Source organism: Erythrolamprus reginae, chromosome Z, assembly GCF_031021105.1.
Source record: "Erythrolamprus reginae isolate rEryReg1 chromosome Z, rEryReg1.hap1, whole genome shotgun sequence".
Lineage (NCBI taxonomy): Eukaryota > Metazoa > Chordata > Lepidosauria > Squamata > Dipsadidae > Erythrolamprus > Erythrolamprus reginae.
Genome location: NC_091963.1, coordinates 4,705,644 through 4,721,654, shown reverse-complemented (window position 1 = coordinate 4,721,654; position 16,011 = coordinate 4,705,644). Strand labels below are relative to the sequence as shown.

General features: G+C 40.2%; 1 protein-coding gene across 2 annotated transcripts in view; it reads left to right on the top strand.

The window, feature by feature from the left end:
- The window catches only part of ADCYAP1R1 (ADCYAP receptor type I), a 132,623-nt gene extending 125,274 nt beyond the window's left edge, over positions 1–7,349 (top strand). The window contains exons 18-19 of one of the 2 annotated variants that reach the window (XR_011560569.1): positions 1,843–1,908; positions 7,215–7,349. The gene's annotated coding sequence lies outside the window, so the exon portion shown is untranslated. Of the gene's footprint in view, positions 1–1,842; positions 4,117–7,214 lie in introns of those variants that run through there. The other variant, XM_070767059.1, reaches the window with a different exon arrangement.
- Positions 7,350–16,011: the final 8,662 nt, after the last annotated feature.

Below are 16,011 nucleotides of genomic sequence, written 5' to 3'. Positions count from 1 at the left end.
CAAAAAGTGAGGGGTGTGTGTGGCATGTTATCAAGGCAGGTTTCGCCCCAAAAGGGCAGATGGGTTATGTAATTGGAGGAAGAAGTTCTTTGGAGGGTCCTAAGAGAGCCATCTGCCTTTCCTTCCTTCCTTCCTTCCTTCCTTCCTTCCTTCCTTCCTTCCTTCCTTCCTTCCTTCCTTCCTCTCTTCTTCTCTTCCTTCCCTCATCCTTTTCTTTCCCTTCTTTCTTCCTTTCCCTTTCATTTTTATCTCTTTTCCTTCCTTCCTTCCCTCCATCTCTTCTTTTCTCTTCTCCCTTTCTTTCTTTCTTTCCTTCCTTCCTTCCTTTCTCCTTCGTTCCCTCCTCCTTCGCGTTCTCTTCTTTCTTCTTTTCCATTTCATATTATCTCTTTTCCTTCCATCCATTCATCTCTTCCTTTCTCCCTCCCTTTCTCTCCTTCCTTCATTTTTATTTCTTACTTTCCTTCCCTCATATCTCCTGCTCTTTCTTCTCTCCTCCCTCTCTTTTTTCCTTTCCCTTTCATTTTTATCTCTTTTCTTTCCTTCCTTCCATCTCTTCCTTTCTCCCTCCCTTTCTCTCCTTTCTTCCTTCTTTTCCCCCTATCTTCCTTCCTTCTTCCCTACCTACCTTTCTCTCTCCTTCTCTTCCTTCCTCTCTCTTTCTCCTCTTTCTTCCTTTCATTTTTTCTCTTTTCCTTCCTTCCCTCCATCTCTTCCATTCTCCCTCCCTTTCTTTCTTTTCTTCCTTCCCTTTTTGTTTCCTTTCTTCCTCTCCTTCGTTCCCTCCTCCTTCTCATTCTCTTCTTTCTTCTTCTCCATTTCATATTATCTCTTTTCCTTCCATCCATCTCTTCCTTTCTCCCTCCCTTTCTCTCCTTCATTTTTTTCTTACTTTCCTTCCCTCATCTCTCCTGCTCTTTCTTCCCTCCTCCCTCTCTTCTTTCCTTTCCCTTTCATTTTTATCTCTTTCCTTTCTTTCCTTCCTTCCATCTCTTCCTTTTTTCCTCCCTTTCTCTCCTTTCCTCCTTCTTTTTTCCCCTATCTTCCTTCTTCCTTCCCTACCTTCCTCTCTCCTTCTCTTTCTTCCTCTCTCTCTTTCTCCTCTTTCTTCCTTTCATTTTTTTCTCTTTTCCTCCCTTCCCTCCATTTCTCCCTTTCTCCCTCTCTTTATCTCCTTCCTTCCTTCCTCTTTAATTTTTTCTTTCCTTTCTCCTCCCTCCTTCCCTCCCTCTTTATGCCCCTCTCCCTTCCTCCCTCTTTTTCTTTCTTCCCCCTATTTTGCACAGCTGGGGTATTTTCTATGATTGGCCACTATTACTAGTTTTGTTTTTAAAAAGAGGGCAGAAAAAATTGTTCAATTTTATTAAGGCTTGGAAGGAAGACGGGAGTCCTTCTAGCCCTCGCCTTCACCCAGAGTTCCTTCTTTGGCGTAGCTGCTTCTCAGCCGAACTCAGCCAACACTGTCTGTTGCTTTTTCTATCCCCCGCGAGACTCTGTATAATGCACGACATCTCCAGAGGACTATTGTTGTGTCTCGTGGGCTGTGTGAATCTCTCCTCCCTGTTACAAGATCCTCTCTAACTGGCGTGACTCCATATGTGTGTGTTTGTGTGTGTGGATACCTTAAAGAGGACATTATCCTATTTTATTAAAATGGTAAGGAGCAAATGCTCACTGCAACTAAGAAACTGGAAGAAATTATGTTTAATAAAAAGTTCGGGGAAAGAAAAAAAAAGAAAAAACGCTTTATGTTGCTTCCTACACATTGAACAGTGTGATATATATATATATATATATTTTGCACCTGCTCCTTCCAACCTGCAATTTTGCTTTCTACTACAGGGAGTCTGCGACTTAACGACCACAACTGAGCCCAACATTTCTGTGTCTAAGTGAGAAATCTCTTAAGTGAGTTTTGCCCCATTTTGTGACATTCCTTGCCACGGTTGTTAAGTGAGCCACTGCAGCTGATAAATGAGTAACCAGGTTGTTAAATGAACCTGGCTTCCCCGTTGACTTTGCTTGTCAGAAGGTCATAAAAGCAGATCCCATGGCCTTGGGACGCTGTATCCGTCATAAATACAAGACAGGTGCCACACTTCTGAATTTGGGTCACGGGACCACGGGGATAAAGCGATGGAAAAGTTTTTTTTTTTTCAGTGCCATTTTAACTTTGAACGGTCGCTAAATGAACTGCTGTAAGTCAAGGACTACCTGTGTAAAAAAAGGGCAGGATAAAATGCCGTACAGCCATTGCCATATCATTCTTTGGTTCTCCAGGGTGAGCCTCAAGGTTTCTCTGGGAAGCAACTTATCTCTCAACTGAGGTTTTCATTTTGGCTTGCGCTCAAACTCACTTGTGTATTTGGTGTAGAATCTGCAGTAAAGGGGGATTTGAACAATGGACAGGCTGAATTCAAATTGTCCTGGTATTGACAGCTTGGGAAAGCTGTCAATACCAGTGCATTGCTAGACTGCACCCCTTCCTCTGTTGAGCAACTTCTTCCTTCCTTTCTCCCCTCTCCTCTTACCTATTCCTTCCTTCCCCTCTCCTATCTCTCTCTCTCTCTTCCTTCTTTCCTTCCCTCTTTCTTCCATCTCCTCTCCTCTTACCTATTCCCTCCCTTCCTCTCTCTTATCTGTCCCTTCCTTCCTTCCTTCCTTCTGTCCATCCATCTGTCCTTCTTTCTTTCCTCCCCTCTTCTCTCCTCTTATCTATTCCTTCTTTCCCTTCCATTCTTTTTCCCTCTTCCTTCCTTCCTTCCCTCTCCTCCTCTTACCTATTCCTTCCTTCCCCTCTCCTATCTCTCTCTCTCTCTTCCTTCTTTCCTTCCCTCTTTCTTCCATATCTTCTCCTCTTACCTATTCCCTTCCTTCCCCTCTCCTGTCTCTTCCTTCCTTCCTTCCTTCCTTCCTTCCTTCCTTCCTTCTGCCCATCCGTCTGTCCTTTCTTTCCTCCCCTCTTTTCTCCTCTTACCTATTCCTTCCTTCCCCTCTCCTCTCTCTCTCTCTTTTTCTTGCTTCCTTTCCTTCCTTCCGTGATTCCTTTCCTTCCCTCTCCTCTTATGCCTTGCCTTGCTCTCCTGTCTTTCTTTCCACCTTTCTTTCCTCTCCTCTTACCTCTCTCTTCCCTCCTCTCCTTGCTGCCTTCCTTCTACTTCCCCCCTTCCTTCCTCTCTTTCTTCTACAATCCCTCCCTTCCTCCCTTTCCTTTAAAGAGCATCTAGAACCCCCTAGAAAGAGAAAGCCAGATAAACGGGGATTAACACCAGACAAATGATTGAGCAGAAAGCAAAACCTTAATCAAGGAGTTATTAAGGAGAAAATCACATCTCCACTAACATTGAGAGGATAAGTCACTTGTGTAGATAAACAAAAAGCAAATCCCCTTCCTTTCTAGCCCTAGTTGTTACCTAGTTGTTACCTAGTTGTGTAATGAAAGAAAACCCACCAAACTCAGAGATCGTGAAGTTAAAATAGTTGGGTAGGACAGCAAGAATCTGAGGACCATTTCTGGGAAAGATTGAAACCAAGTCCGTTCCAATTTTGTGGTACAATCCTCAACTAAAATGTCTAAAATTGTAACAAGAAATGCACACAACATACCTTTTGTTACAAATAAAGGGAAAATGGACAAAAGAGGTGAACACAGGCAGTCCTCAACTTACAACCATTCATTTAGTGACTAATTCAAAATTTTAATTAATTAATTCAAAAAATTACTACTGGTTCTGTGGGTGTGGCTTGGTGGGTGTGGCAGGAAGGAAACTGGAAAATCACATTTCCTCCCAATCTGCTGGGACTCAGGAGGCAGAGGGGGCATGGTCAGCCAGAGGTTGTATTTGGCAGTTCTCCGAAATACTCAAAATTTCCGCTACCAATTCGCCAGAATCTGTCAAAACCAGCTGAAAACCACTTTTGTGACTGTTCAAAGTTATAAAACACTGAAAAAGTGGACCTATGATCATTTTTCACACTTCCGACCATTTCAGTCCACCCCCCACATGGTCATGTGATCAAAACATGATTGGCAACTGACACATATTTGTTCTGTCTGGGTGCCCCCAGACTTCAACACCAACTGGAAAAAGCAGCCAGACACGCTGGTAAAAGCAAAAGCACTTTATAGTTTGAAAAATAAACACAGAGAAAAACCTGTTCTTCCCAACAGGCAGGCTATGAGACTTCACAGCAGAGTCCTGACGGCCAGACAATACAGCAGACTTCTTGCTGGCACACCCACCACTGTAGAGAATAAGACCCACACCTTTCCCCCCCCCAAGGTTTCAGTATTCAAAGTCACAAACCAGAATTCCAAGACGCCAAAGATCACAGCCAGGTCCCAGGACTCCCAAAGATAATACTCCACAAGCCAGGAAGGGTGGGTCTGCCTTTTCAGCCTTTCCAGAGAGCACCACACCCAAACCCAGCTGTTGCCTCTTTAGTGCTGAAAGTACCTGGCTAATTGTCCCCTTCGTTGTGTTGCTCTTCTCTGCCGGAGATCGATGATTGCTTGTGCATTTTCATCTAAGGAATCCAGGCTGCTTGCTGGGGAGAGCTCCCCCTCGGGGGACTCTGGCTGTCCTCCCTCTCCCTCAGCCTGAGATTCCTCCTCCCCATCTGCCTGAACCTCCTGTTCCTCATCCTCCCCCTCTGAGCAGGAAGCCGGCAGAGGATCAGCCGTTCCCTGAGGGGCCTCAGACGGAATCACAACAATATTTATGACAGTTGCCCAGAGTTGTGTGATCCCCTTTTGCGACCTTCAAAGTCAATGGAGAAGTTAGATTCAGTTAACTACCATGTCACTAAATTTTGCCGTGTTAATTGCCGTCACTTAACAGCCATGGCAAAGAAAGATCCTAAAATGGAGCAAAACTCACCCTTCAGCTGTTTTGCTTAGCAATGGAAATTTTGGGCTCAATTGTGATTGTAAGTCAAGAGCAAATTTTAAAAACTAATACGCTTGGTTACTATGAGGAACATCTTGAAAAGCAGGCAGTGCTGGTTTTCCATGATGCCCAAAAAGCTTTCGACAACATTAACTGGAAATTTATGATTTGGCAACTTGATATAATGAAATTTGGGATGAAATTTATAAAAGTGATAGAAACGATTTATACAAAACAAAAAGCTACCCTGTTTTCCCAAAAATAAGACATCCCTGATAATAAGCCCAGTTGGGCTTTTCAGTGCATGCCAATAAGGCCAAGCGCTTATTTCAGGGTTCAACAAACTATAAAGGCAGAGTCTTATTTTGGGGGAAACACAGTGAAGTTATTGTGAATGAGGAATATTATTATTATTATTATTATTATTATTATTATTATTATTATTATTAATTAGACTTGTATGCTGCCCTTCTCCGAATTATATGGAATTATTTGACATTGAAAAAGACAGAAATGTCCACTATCTCCTCTTCTATTTATACTAACTTTGGAAACTATGAATAAATATCAGAAAAAATGAGGCAATCAACGGATTATTTATTAGAAAAGAAGAATATAAAATTCAAGCCTTTGCCGACGATCTAGCATTTATAATAGAAGAACCACTTGAATCAGGACCTAAATTAATTAAAAAGATTGAAGACTTCAGAGAAATAGCTGGACTTAAAATCAGTAAAAACTATAACAAAAAATCCCAATAAGATGCAGGACAAACAATTGGAAGAAATAACAGAAATTCAAGTGGTTAAAAAAAATGGGAAATAGAAGAAAATTAAAAAGTGAATGGATGGAAGAATTTACACATTGCATCCTTTTTCCTTAAAAGTTTAATCTCTCTTCCTAAGATTTCTTAAAAGAGAAATCTTGATTTAGAGCAAATTTAAATTTAGACTTCTTTTGCTTGAGAGTAAATCAAAGGATAAGTCAATTCCATTAACTTCTAGAGGTCTTACTAGTAGACCATCAAGCAAAGATGGTCCAAATTTGTAATTTTATACAATTTTATGGACTCAGTTAAGTAAACATTTGTTAAAGAGACTTTTGCCCCATTTTACGACCTTTCTACCCCCAGTTGTTAAGTGAATAATCACTCTTGTTAAGCGAGTCAAGTTCTTCGTTAAGTGAATCTGGCTTCCTCACTGACTTTGCTTGTCAAAAGGTCTCAAAAGGGGAAATCAAATGCCTCTCCATGCAACCGTCATAAATATGAGACAGTTGCCAGGCATCCAAATATTGATCATGTAAGTGTCCATGGCGCGCTGCAACGGTTGTAAGTGTGAAAAATGGTCATAACCAGTATTGGGTTCCTTCCCGTATGGGCCACACTATAGCTCCAGTAGGAAAAATGGAGCTGTGCGCACAGCTCTGTGTTCCTGATTCTCATGTGCACACACCCAAATGAGATTATGCTTCTGCACATGCGCAGGAATAAAAAAATTGTGAAAAAAAGCGTGCAAGAGCAAGATTTTGGCGATTTTGTGCTTCTGTGCATGCGCAGAAGCAAAAAAAGTAGCCAAAATCTCGCTCATGTGCATGTCCCCCCCCCCCACGAGATTTTGCTCAGGCACGCACAGGCGCGCATTGGGATCGCAGAAGTACACCATTAGCGGCGGGAGCTGGCAACCCTTCACTGGTCATAATCCGCTTTTTCCTGCACTGTTCTAATTTCAAACGGTTACTAAATCAACTGTTTGCAGATTTAGTACTACCTGTGAATTAATACATCAGAAAGTTCGGCGGTTCGAATGCCTAGTGCCACGTAACGGGGTGAGCTGCTGTTACTTGTCCCAGCTTCTGCCAACCTAGCAGTTCGAAAGCACATGAAAAATGCAAGTAGAAAAATGGGGACTACTTTGGTGGACAGGTAACAACAGCGTTCCGTGCGCCTTCTGCATTTAATCACACCGGCCACATGAATACGGAGACGTCTTCAGACAACGCTGGCTCTTCAGCTTTGAAACGGAGATGAGCACCGCCCCCTAGAGTCAGGAACGACTAGCACATATGTACATGGGGAACCTTTACCTTTAAGCCCACTGGGAGAGTGAATTTACTTTGGAGTAACTGACTTAAGATCCTATGGACTGATATTTTTGAATCCCAGTTTCACAACATTTTGTGGTTGTGGGAAAAGTTCCCAGTTGCTCTTCTGCACAAAAATATTTTGTTGTTTGTTTTCTCCTGATTGTCCAAAAAAATATATGAATGTATTAGCTGAATGAATGAGTCAAGCATCTCTCTCTCTCTTTTGTTTTCATTTGTCAGGCGGTAGAAACCTAATGGCCAAGATTTGCTTCTAAAACTGATGTAAATATCTCTTTTTGCGTTGAAACTGTGCTCTGTGCCTTCTTCTTTTTTCACTGTGGAGTTTGAGGATCTATGTTATTAAAAAAGCAAAAAAAAGCAAATGTAATTATAAAAAAGATATTGAGAATAAAATATTTGTTGTGACAGTCTTGAATTTTTTTAAACGATTCCCCAAACAAAGAGATTGCCTTCCTGTTATTCTGACTCCATGATGAGCTCTTCAAGAAATGGGTCTACACACCCGAAGTTTGCAAATTTTTAAACATATAATTCTAATATTTGATAAAGTAGAAAGGTTTGCAAAATGCAGTAATAAGCAAGGAATGTGTGTGTGTGTGTGTGTGTGTGTGTGTGTGTGTGTTAGCTAGCTGTCATCCAAGAAAAGATATAAAGTCCATAGTTAATTCTTTTTTGATATCACAGCCAGCACTTTGGCACTGACTTACGTTTATTGGCAGGCAGCCTGGAGATAAGAAATTTCTTCTAATAAACTCATTAGTTCCACATCAAACTCCGATCATTCATCACTCACATTATATAGTTGACCTGTGCTCACCCATCCCAAGCATAACCCCCTATATAGCTAGAATGTGTGACTAATTGTTCAATAGAGCTATTCACCTATAGATCTTTTCCTGCTTAGCCATTCCTGCCTGCTAATACTTCTGCGCACTCTTACATCAAGAAGAAGCTCCTCATATACAAACTTTTCTTTTCTCATTACTCACTCCATGGAAGGTCTTATCTCTCTTCCTGTATAAAATTTTCTGTTAATTTTATACAATATTAGCAATTCTTAAAATTCTAAATTGAAATGTTTCCCTCACCGTCTTACTACTAAAGGTTATAACAATGTAAAGAATGAGTTTAAATTTAAATTTGTCTAAATTTAATCTTATATCATATAGTTAATTAAAAATTATCTATATATATATATATCTTTAGTAAAAGAAACTGTTCATAAAATGTAACCTACATCATAGAATAAAGTTCTATATGTTTAAATCTAAACAATAGGTAAATTTTGTGTTATATCATTATACAGTGGAACCCCGACATAAGAGCTGCTCTACTTAAGAGCAACTCGAGATAAGAGCTGGGAGGGGAGAGATATTTTTGTTCTACTTACAAGCCCAAATTCGAGATACAAGCGCCAAGGAGCTATCTCCTGAAGCCAAACGCTAACTTCCGCGTTCGGCTTCAGGAGACAGCTGCGAAGCGGCGCGCATGTTTTAAAAGGTTGCAGCCGGCCTGGGGGGCTCGGGGGGGTGCTTGCAGCTTTCTTTCTTGCTCTTTTTCTTTCTCTCTTTTACCTTCCCTTCCTCTATTTCTTCTTTTCTTTCTCCTTCCCACCTTCTTCCCTCCCTCCCTCCCTTCACTCATTCCTCTCTTACTCTCCCCTTTCATAAGTTTCCTTGCTTCCTTCCTCTGTTCCTGTCCCTTCCCCCTTTCTTTCTTTCTTTCTTTCTTTCTTTCTTTCTTTCTTGCTCTTTTTCTTTCTCTCTTTTACCTTCCCTTCCTCTATTTCTTCTTTTCTTTCTCCTTCCCACCTTCTTCCCTCCCTCCCTCCCTTCACTCCTCTCTTACTCTCCCCTTTCATAAGTTTCCTTGCTTCCTTCCTCTGTTCCTGTCCCTTCCCTCTTTCCTTCCTTCCTTCCCACCCTCCGTCCATTCATTCACCCATTCCTCTCTTGATCGCTTAAAGCCGGTCCCTGGTGCAAAAAGGGTTGGGGACCTCTGTCCTACAGGATTGGGTGGCAGAGAAGTTGAACATATGTAAATTTAAAAGTTTAAGAAAGTTTACAAGTTAAGTGAAAGAAACTTCATTATTCATTTATATGTACATGTACATTTCTTCATTAAAAACATGTCTTTCAGCATAATTTAGACTAACTTTGTGAGTTTTTTGAGGGCTGGAACCAATTTAAATTATTTACATTAATTCCTATGGGGAAAAGTCGTTCGAGATAAGAGCTGCTCGACTTAAGAGCCCAGGTCCGGAACGAATTAAACTCGTATCTCGAGGTACCACTGTATAGTGCTACCACCATTTCTCATCTTTGCCATCTGGTTTGCAAAGCTTAAATCAAATTCACTTGTTTCTAATTTTCCAAAATTAGCCAATTACTAATAATACATAATATATCTCTTAATTTTCTATCCAATCATAAAACTTCCCCCAAATTTTATAATAATATGAGTCTTGTTTATCTTTAAGTTTCAAAGTCAATCTACTCATCTCTGCACACGCCATAATTTTTCTCAAAACTTCTCTTTCCGTTGGTATCCTATTTAATTTCCAACATTGTGCATATACAATCCTAGCTGCAGTAATTATATGTATAATTAAATATGTCTCTTCTTTATCAAAATTATCTGGAGTGAGTAATGAGAAAAGTTTGTATATTATTGATTTTAAGCATTGTTGTTGTGTTTATAACCATATATTGTTTTATTTTATGGTGGAGAAAAATAAAAAAAAATTATACCGTAAAAAAAGAAGCTCCTCCTTTTCTCCTGAGTCACTGATGGGCACCTCTGGAGGCGCAACAGACCCTGGTTGGCTTTCAGTCTCTGAATCCACATCCTCTCTGCCCACCTTGCTATCAGACTTATGTGCCAAGTACACTGACCAAAACATGCCCATCTCTCGATCCTCAGAATCCATGATCAGCTGAGCAGGACGTGGATGGGCCACAACACCTGTCAATTATATTTCCAAGCCACTTAATTCAGCCTTCATTTTCTCTTGACTTTGTAGACTTTTCTAACTCAGATAGTCCTTAAGTTACACTATAATGAAGCTTGTCAATTACAATGGTAAATTGTAACAATAACAAAATTACCAAAAATAATGTTATGGCAGCCATTCAACAAATGTGGCAGTCGTAAAAGAAATGCCATGATTCGATATACATGTGGTTTTGCCAGAAACCAGAAATAACTGACAGTTTTCATCAAAATTGTTGCAAGCACACTTACTCAGCACATTGCAAACAGCCATAAAGTGTGGTTGTGCCTATTCTGTCTAAGTGAGGAAACTCCAGAAAATAAGTTCACACACACACAAACAGCCGGAAAGGTGTAAGATGGCAATATGTTGGTAAAAAATGTTCATAGCATAAAATGGTTAAAGGTAAAAAGAACATTATCAAAAACTGGGCAGCAGCTAATTACCTTTTCAGGCCGGAATCCAAGAACTCATTAAAAGTCTCTTTTAAGGATCTATTAATCACTGAAACTCACAGCATTTTGACAGAAGTCCTGGATGAGCAGATTGTAGATATTTAAAGCTGTCTTGAAGCAAAATATGATTTCTAAAGCATGGAGTCCTCACTTTGCTATTGCTGGAACATTGTCATTCGCACTGATTCCTTGTGAGACCTCCCCTTATATAGCCACAAGGTGTGGCCAAATATTCTATAGAGCTATTTACATTCAAAACTTCTCAAATAATCCTGCCTGGATATAGTTCTGGGCACCCTTGCATCTATAAGTGTCTCTTTGTCATCTCCTGAGTGACTCAATAACACATCTGGGGGTGCCACAGCCTCTAGTTCGCTGTTAGCCTCTAACTCCACATCCCCTTCACTCTCAGTCTTAGGTGCCAAGCACACTGGCCTAGGATAACAAAACACACCCATTTCTCAATTTTGAAATCTACAATCAGCTGAGCAGGACATGGACGAGCTATAACACTGTCTTCACAGGATGGTGGTGAATTTCAGACCCACAGGTCCACTTTTCAGGTCAGTTGTACTTGTGTGACGGGTTGTATATCCTTTTAAAAAAACTATTTTATCCTTAGACTCTAAAACGAGTGCAAAGAAGAGCAACAAAGATGATTAGGGACTGAAGGCTAAAACAAACTTTGTCTGAAATGGTATAGGGTTCCCTGCTTGGGAAGAGGGTTGGGCTAGAACAGTGTTTTTCAACCAGTGTGCCGTGGCACACTAGTGTGCCGCGAGACATGGTCAGGTGTGCCGCGAAGCTCAGAGAGAAAGAAAGCAAGAGAGAGAAAGAGAGAAAGAAAGCAAGAGAGAGAGAAAGAAAGAGAGAAAGAGAACAAGAGAGAGAGAGAAAGAAAGAAAGAGAGAGAGAGAGAAAACAAGAGAAAGAAAGAAAGAGAGAGAGAAAGAAAGAGAGGGAGGGAAGGAGAGAGAGAGAAAGACATAGAGGGAGGTAGGGAGGGAGAGAGCAAAAAAGAGAGGAAGGAAAAGAAAGAGGGATGGAGAGAGAGAAAGAAAGAGGAAGGAAGGGAGAGAAAGAGGGAGGGAGAAAGAAATAGAGTGAAGGGGAGGAAGAGAGAGAGAGATAATTTTTGTCCAACCTTTTTTTAGCCCCCCCCCCCCCCCGCTCAATGTGCCCCAGGGTTTCGTAAATGTAAAAAATGTGCCGCGGCTCAAAAAAGGTTGAAAATCACTGGGCTAGAAGACTAAGGTCCTTTCCAACTCTCTTATTCTGTTATAGGAATTGGGCATTTGTAGTCTAGTGCAAAAAGAAGGACTAGGAGTGAACATGATAGCATCTTCCAATATTTGAAAGGCTACCACGAAGAACAGGGGATGCACTTATTCTCCAAAGCACCATAGTGCAGGACAAGAAGCAATGGGTGGAAACTAATCAAGGAGAGAAGCAACCTGGAGCTAAGGAGAAACTTCATAACAGTGTGGGCAATTAATCAGTGGAACAACTTTCCTGAAGAAATTGTGGATGCACTGGAGGTTTTTAAGAAGAGCTTTGACAACCACTTGTCTGAAACAGTATGGGGCAGTACCCATGATGGTGATAATCTCTCTCTCTCTCTCTCTCTCTCTCTCTCTCTCTCTCTCTCTCTCTCTCTCACTTGGCATCTAAAGCAATGGTCAAAGCAATGGAAACTGCAGTTTAATGTTTCCAAATGTAAAATAATGCACTTGGGGAAAAGGAATCCTAAATCTGAGTATTTCATTGGCAGTTCTGTGTTAGCAAAAACTTCAGAAGAGAAGGATTTAGGGGTAGTGATTTCTGACAGTCTCAAAATGGGTGAACAGTGTGGTCGGGCGGTAGGAAAGGCAAGTAGGATGCTTGGCTGCATAGCTAGGGGTATAACAAGCAGGAAGAGGGAGATTGTGATCCCCTTATATAGAGCGCTGGTGAGACCACATTTGGAGTACTGTGTTCAGTTCTGGAGACCTCACCTACAAAAAGATATTGACAAAATTGAACGGGTCCAAAGACGGGCTACAAGAATGGTGGAAGGTCTTAAGTATAAAACGTATCAGGAAAGACTGAATGAACTCAATCTGTATAGTCTGGAAGACAGAAGGAAAAGGGGGGACATGATCGAAACATTTAAATATGTTAAAGGGTTAAATAGGGTTCAGGAGGGAAGTGTTTTTAACAGGAAAGTGAACACAAGAACAAGGGGACACAATCTGAAGTTAGTTGGGGGAAAGATCAAAGGCAACATGAGAAAATATTATTTTACTGAAAGAGTAGTAGATCCTTGGAACAAACTTCCAGCAGACGTGGTTGGGAAATCCACAGTAACTGAATTTAAACATGCCTGGGATAAACATATATCCATCCTAAGATAAAATACAGGAAATAGTAAAAGGGCAGACTAGATGGACCAAGAGGTCTTTTTCTGCCGTCAGTCTTCTATGTTTCTATGTTTCTAAAGGTTCGCCCTCACTAGTACAGGGTCTCCTGCTTGAGCAGGGGGTTTGGACTAGAAGATCTCTTGGGTCCCTTCCAACACTACTTTATGTGATCCCAATGTCAAAAATTTAGTCCTCTTCCTTAACTGATATCCCCCAGATGTGTGTGTACTACAGCCAAGCACAATTTCTGGGAACTAAAATAGTCACATTGTCAAGGTTCCAGGTAACATACAAACTAAATCAGGGTCTGAATCAAAGCACTCCTCAAAGTTCCAATTTATTGCCAGAGCCATCCTGTCACCCACACCGGGAAACCTGGATCTGAGTTTCCCACACAGCTGAAAGTTCATGTCCCTTGTCCGCCACCCACAAACTTGTCACGTTGCCCACTCAGATTGTGCCAGCGTGTTCAGTCCTCCTTCCGCTTCCACCCAGGTGGGTGGGCATTGGATGTCCTTGAACCACTCAAAAGGATGCTTTGTGCCTCCTGAAAATCACTCCTCTAAAGTTGGCATAAACATCAGGCCTTCTATAGATAGTGATTTCTCACCAACTTCTGCACCGGCTTGATGCACATCTGCATTAAGGCAAGAGATGATTTTTCTAATTCAGATGTTCTGATGTCATAACTTGTTAAAATAAATCAGTAAGAGAGGGATTGATAGAAAGGAGGGGAAAGGCCACCTCTGTAACACACACTCCAAATGTTGGAAGGAAGAAAGAAAGAAAGAAAGAAAGAGAGGAGGGAGGGAGGAAAGAAAGAAAGAAAAAGAAAGAGAAAGAAAGAGGGAGAGAGGAAGGAAGGAAGGAAGGATGGAGGGAAGACCCCTGATGCACTCTCTCTGTATACAATCATCTGAAGCAACTGGAAGGGAGGGAGGATAGGGACAAATATCTCTCTCTCTCTCTCTCTCCACCCATCTCTCTCTCTCCATATATATACACAGCAAAATAAGCTGATGAGAGCAAAATAAGCTTGAAGTAGAATTATACTAGTCTCCCTTTTAATTATCAGCAAAAATATGTTACACACACACACTTCTATCAATCTCTCTCTTTACTTTATTTATTTATTTGTTTGTTTGCTTGTTTGTTAGTTAGTTAGTTAGTTAGTTAGTTAGTTAGTTAGTTAGTTAGTTAGTTAGTTAGTTAGTTAGTTCGTTCGTTCGTTCGTTCGTTCGTTCGTTCGTTCATTCATTCATTCATTCATTCATTCATTGGATTTATATGACACCCCTCTCCGAGGGCTCGGGATGGCTTACAACATATGAAAAAGAAACAATAAAATACAGTGAGCTAAATCCCATTAATTAAAACTAAATAATTACTCTAAAAAACCTTAACAACATTAAAAATCAATCATACCCATTCAAACAGCTACCATATACAGTATAACATATGCATCTATCTCTCTCTCTCCCCCCCATCTATCTATCAATTTTGTGCCACGAGGCGGCGCTGCAGCTCCACTACACAAGCTTGCCTGCCATGATAACTTTTCTCCAGCAGGGGGCAGACATAGCCTTGTGAGAGGCAAACAGAGGCTGAGATGAAACCATGTTTTTCAGAAAGACGATCTTTTCTTTTTGTTCGGCCCAAAAAAGCAGCCCCGGGCCCAGGAATGCAACTCCATACAAGTAGTCCTCAACTTCCAACTACTTGTTTAGTGACAACATCCCTTAAAAAAAAGTGACTCGGGATTGATTTTATTTTTAATGACTGGACCAGTTTATAGCATGCAATCTTACTGTAACTGTAACTCAATTACTTCTTGGTGGGTGGAAATGGCCATTGGGGTATTTCTGGTAGCATTTTAAGATTTTGTTATAGAGATAGTCCTCAATACAATAGAATTCCCTACTGGACTGGAAATTGTTGGTTTGGATAATCTGTCATCTGCACCTCTAAAACTGTCTGGTTTGGTTCTGCAACCCAACAAGACGGACACAGACTTCAGAGGAGAATCAGAACTGCAGAAAAAACAATTGCTGCCAACTTGTCTTCCCTTGAGGACCTGTATACCGCACGAGTCGAAAAGAGGGCCGTGAAAATATTTACTGACCCCTTGCATCCTGGACATAAATTCAACTACCCTCAAAACATCGATATATACTTGCTGGAAATGTAAAAAAGAAATTGGTACATATTTTCATACATGGTGGACCTGCCCAAAAGCTAAGATCTATTGGAATAAGGTAGAAAAATGGTTAAAGGAAATTACAAATAAGGAGATTAAAAAGACCCCAGAATTCTTCTTACTAGGTATCACTGATACTGAATACAAAAAAGAAATATATTATTTAATAATTCATATGTATTAGTAGCGGCAAGAATTACCTTGGCACAAAAATGGAAAGAAAAGGAAATTCCAAAAGACGAAGAGGTCTTTAAGAAAATTATGGAATGTGCAGAATTAGATATGATGACGAGACGGTTAAATAATCAAATGGAAACAGAGTTTTATAAAACTTGGGAGAAAGTATATAATTGGTGGAATGTAAAAAAGGATTATTAATAATATAAAAACAAATTATAGAAAACTTAAATTTATTAGATTGAATAAATGGAATATTGAAACTTTATGGATAAGTTTATTAAATAATTTTAATTATTTTAATCACAATGCTATAACGAAAATGTTGAAATATTCAGATGTTATATTATAGTAGTATGTTAAGAAATATGTTATTAACAATTTTTACCTTTCTGTATTGATCTGAACCATAACTAGTCTTTCTTTTTTGTATTAGTAAGACTTCTATGCTTAGCGGAGCAATGGTAGCTCCTTTACATGTTAAATGCTGTTTGTCTTGTTTGTGTTAAAAAAAAAAAAACATCGATATAGAGCACTACACACCAGAACATCTAGACACAAGAACATTTTTCCCTGAACACCATCACTCTGCTAAACAAATAATTCCTTCAACACTGTTAAACTATTCACTAAGGTTGCATTACTATTACTATTAGTTTTTCTCATCGTTCCTATCACCCATTTTCTCCCAAAATTATGACTTCATGACTTGTTGATTGTATGCTTAAAATTTATATTAATATTGATTGTTTCCTCATTGCTTATTTGACCCCTATGAAAAGTGTTGTACCTCATG